Source organism: Sinocyclocheilus anshuiensis, unplaced genomic scaffold, assembly GCF_001515605.1.
Source record: "Sinocyclocheilus anshuiensis isolate Anshui unplaced genomic scaffold, SAMN03320099.WGS_v1.1 scaffold738, whole genome shotgun sequence".
Taxonomy (NCBI): domain Eukaryota; kingdom Metazoa; phylum Chordata; class Actinopteri; order Cypriniformes; family Cyprinidae; genus Sinocyclocheilus; species Sinocyclocheilus anshuiensis.
In genome coordinates this window covers 260,121-265,066 of record NW_015542364.1, presented here as the reverse complement: position 1 = coordinate 265,066, position 4,946 = coordinate 260,121, and positions in this window count along the sequence as shown.

The following is a 4,946-nucleotide window of genomic DNA, read 5'->3' as shown; positions in this document are numbered from 1 at the left end:
GTCATGTATAGTTATAAGCAATATTAATAGTGATTCTTGCTCAGGAATCAGAGCTAATAATGTCACTGGATGAAGTTTGTGGAAGCTTTGCACTGCAGTAAACACTTGTGGTGTGTGTATTAAGAGCATCTGAAGTGTATCTTCACCATTAAAAAGCTCTGAGATGAAGCGTCAGGTCTGAACCCAGATATCTGTCCGAGCTATAAACTGGAATAGACAAGCAGCTCTAGAGCATCTCCGCCTTACCGCAGGACTCTTGTAGGGGCATAGCTCAGGGTTTATGATGCGTGGGAATTTCATTATGCTCACAGAGGGCAGTGAAGGGGGTCCTGCAAGACCCACACGCTCACACAATACGAGACGTCCCAGCTCCCAAAAACACAAACACACACTGACAGATCCCAGATTCCCTGCTTGATGTCTGGCAGGAGAACAGTCAGAAAGACTTGTCAGCTTAAAGACTTATTGAAGTGATAAACAGTCCTCGTGTTAATTTAACAGGAATACTTGCATATGCAGCTGACTGCGAGATATGCGATGTCAAATGAATCATTACGGATCAAACCGAGATCTAAGATGCAGTGACTAACAAGTGGTTTGTGAATAAAAATGTGTGGATGTCATTTTATAGGATAAAACAAAAAACCCAGATTCATTATTTGAAGAAAACATGGTTTATCATTTCAAACTTGTGCTTGTGAAATGTTTTGCTTGAAAAATGTATTTGTGCATCATCTTACACTTGCTTTTATATTTTATCTAATGCAATTATTGCATTTCTTGTGTAAATGTTATACTGCACTGTATATTTGCTGAATGAAATCCAATACTTGGGTGCTGATTCCAAAACTAGTGCCTGTTTTTGCTTGAGAACGTCATACTTTTCACAAAATATGATGTTTATTAGCATTTTTACTTTCATAGCCATTTGTAATGTGAAGAAATCTTGCGTTTTCTATGAGCGGAAAAACATACAAAGACATGATTTCTGTCTTCCTCTGAGCCGCATTACAACTATTTTTCAATTCTCAGCCAATTTTCACATGTATTAATCATTCTGAAGACATTATTTTTATGCCTAATCCAACTTTTCCACTGCTTTTCAGATTTATATATCCCTATATATAAAGTTGAAAAATCTTATTTTGTGAAAAAATTGTACAGTTTTTATTGATATTTTCATCATCAAATTTGTAACATTAGGATGTTTTCCAGACTTTTTTTTTAAAGATCAGACCTGTGTTGTACGTGCATCTTTATGACCTCATATTAGACTTACTAGACTCGTTTTTGCTTTTTATTTGTTCATTTAATTTTCATTTGTCACACTGCAGGACTATTAAAGCAGATCGAACATTAAACAGAAAATGGTTACAAACTGCAACCTGTCATAGCATACAAAAATATATACTTTGCCTTATAATAATGCTCTATATTAACCAAATTATATTAGCTAGTTTTCATAGTGCTTTCATAGAAGAACCATTTTAGGTTCCCAGAAGAACCTTTCAGTGAAAAGTTCTTAAAATAACCATTCTTTTCTTAGTGTGAAGATCATGTAAAGACACATTTTCCACTATGTCTTCACCATCAATGCCAATAAAGAGTTTTTATATTTAAGAGTGTATGTACAGGTACAGTGTAAATAATGGGAATTGCTCCAGAAGAAGTGTTATTAACCAGCTATCCTGAGTATCCTAAAGCAAATGTATTCCAAAAGTGTTCGGGGAAAAATGTTTCTCCACGCTCTCTGACTAAACCCATCCATCATCAAACCCATGAGCTGTGCTGAATCCGTCTGGACCGGCAGCATCGCTGCCCCTGAAAATGACCTCATGGAAAAATGCCTCCATTGCCCATTACTGCAGGAGCCTCAGGGAACAGAAGCCGCCGCTGCTCGGGAGGTCATTACCAATTTAACTGCGGCTATAGTAAGGCGGATAACAAACCTGAACTATGACCTAAGAATAGTGGACTTTACACAAGCTGATAGACGGAACACAGACATAGATCAAGGCTGTCAGAGGGGCTAATAAGAGCAGAGAAGGCCGGCGGTGAGCGGGATTGTTGGGAATAGAGGGTAAGATGAGGCCGCTGGAGAGACGGATCAGGGAATGGAGAAAAACAGGGCGGTTAACAGAATGGTGAGATCACCAGAGGAAGAGAAATGCTGAGAGTTTACCATCATCAGGTCATAAACAGGTGCGAATTTTATCGGTGTGTCGGATCAGGATTGATCAGTTGCATCGATGAGGCTTTGTGTGGACGATCTCTGTCTCTCTCTCTCTCTTATTTCATCTTTCCTGCTCCACTGAGTCCATTATTTTGAGGAAAAAGAGGAATATGAAAAGTAATTAAATAGGTTTGGGTCACAAAAGGTCAAAGTGAACGCGTGTTCGGTGAACTATATCTTATAATGGTGGAAGTTTTTGTAGAAGCTGATTTTAAAAAAGAACCATTCACTAAAGGCAATGTGAAAAATGATAAACATATTAAGAACTTTGGGGAGTTTTTTTGTATTTAAAGAAGTCTTGTGCTCACCAAGGTTGCATTTATTTGATAAAAAAATGCAGTTATAAACTATAATATTGTGAAATATTATTACAATTTAAAATAACTGTTTTCTATGTGAATATATTGTAAAACAATTTATTCCTGTGATTACTAATTACATCATTACATAATGTTCAAAAGAACAACATTTATTTGAAATAGAAATCTTTTGTAACATTACGTCTTTACTGTTACTTTTGACCATTTGAATGCATCCTTGATTAAAGGTGGGGTAAGCGATTTTTCAAAAACACTTTAGAAAACTGATTCGGGCCGAATAGCAAAACAAACTTGTAGCCAATCAGCAGTAAGGGGCGTGTCTACTCATGATGTGGAGGAGAGAGAATTCAGTGCACGGGACGGACATTAGCGAGCCGAGCGACAGAAAGATAGAGATGGCGGATAAAAAATAAAAGAGGAAAACGTCTGCGGAACAAAAGAAGGCTTAAGGCAAGAAATAGGACGCGTGTAAATATCGGATCAGCTTTCCAGTGCTGGAGAGAACTCAAGGAGCGGAAGGCCTGCGATCGGACACCGAGGTTGCTTTGTTTCTTCTCGATAGGTGAGTAACACCGAGTCTGCGCCGCAACAGCTAAAGTATGTCTAGTGCACTGGACGCCACAAAGCGACCGTTGAAAATCATTTGAAATTTGTGTCAATACGTCATCAATAGAACACAGCAGCAGTTTTGCTTTGTTTCACAGAACTAATTGTTGCCTGGGTTGTGTACGTATGTGTGGGGCGGAGCTATCAAAATAGGGGCGAGACACTTTTGGGGTAGGGGTGTGTTTGTTTTGGTGATTTCAAATGTCAACACTGACTACCAGAAATCACTTACCCCACCTTTAAAGTAGCTGTTTATTTTTGAAAAACCTTACTGACCCCATACAAACTTTTGAATGTTACATGTGAAATTTATAATTTTATAAGCACAATTAATATAATAAAATTATATATAAGAAATTGCATTTTAAGCTCTTTTAATTTTCACAAAAACCTTTTTTTAGATTTTTTTTTTCCTTTTAATAATTACACACCCATCAGACACCAGTGTATAGTACTGATTGTTGAAGTGCTTTGGTAAATGAATCCTTTCTTAAACAGCAGGGGGTGAAGTTGAGCCATTCAAATGTTTTATTACTCATTCAGTCTTAGATCAAGAAAACTACCAGAGCAATTACCATAAGACAGATCTTTTTTATAGCTGAAACTGTTAATCTGCTCATTTCGGAAAAGGTGATTTGGGGAAGGTTATATTAATTTGCACAAATCAAGTCTTCATATTTTATTGTAATTGATTTAATTGGTGATATCTAATTGGGCATAAAACTGTCACAAACTTGATGGTACAACCTCGGCCTACCACTGAAAAATATATAGTTTTTAATTAATGCTGCTGCAGATCTTTAGTGAATGTTTCTGAGGAATCATTATGCATGTTTAGAGGATTTCAGCCAGGCGTTTGACAGGTTATATTGCCTGGAATTATTCAAGCATCTCTGAACCGACTGAATCCACCTCAAGCCTGAAAGTAGTTTGGAAAAATATTTTGCTGGAATGAATTTCTCCCTTGAGAGTTTCATATGACAGTAAGAGCCGCTGTCAGACACATCACACTGTTGAACACGAGGCTCTGGAAGAAACTGTGTTACGGAGCAGCACATCTGTCCTGCACTCCTGTTCATTTTTCAATTTTGTTGTGCTTGTTGTGACACGCTTAGAGACGGTAGAGTGAACGCAAGATAAAGAAACGCCAATCACTGTCCATCTGTCTCGCTTCCATTGTGCTATAAAAACCAGCAGAGATTTCATGCCCATTTAAACTAACAGCTCCCACTGAATCCAAAGCCACAGAAACTTTGCTGCAGTTTTTTTTATTTATTACTTTTTGGTTCCAGCAGACATTCAGAAATATGCTCTGGTCAAGCTCAGACACTTTATTAATTTTAACTTTAAATGATTCAACTTTTAACTTTAATTACACAATGACAAGAAAATGAACTTGTTGGAAATAAAGAGCCGTAGTTAGTCATTGCTCATATGGTTCATTATTCAATGCATTAATGATGAATTTTTCTGCAGGTCACATTCTTACGCCTTCAGGAGGCAACAAGGACTGTCATGTGTGTGCGTCACTGAACCGTTCATTCAACCGATTCTTTCAAACAGTCAGGAAACAAACAAGCGGCTGTCTTTATGAGCGAGTCATTGAATCATTAACTCAACCGATTCATTCGACAACGTTGATTCATTCAAAAAACGCAACAAGTAAAAGTTTCACTGAATCCCTCTGTAAATTAAAAAGAAATAAAAAAGCAGTTAAAACATACCAGATTTTAAATAAGGGTTTGAATCATCTGTGAACTGAGATAGAATGTTTAGAAGAGCTTTGC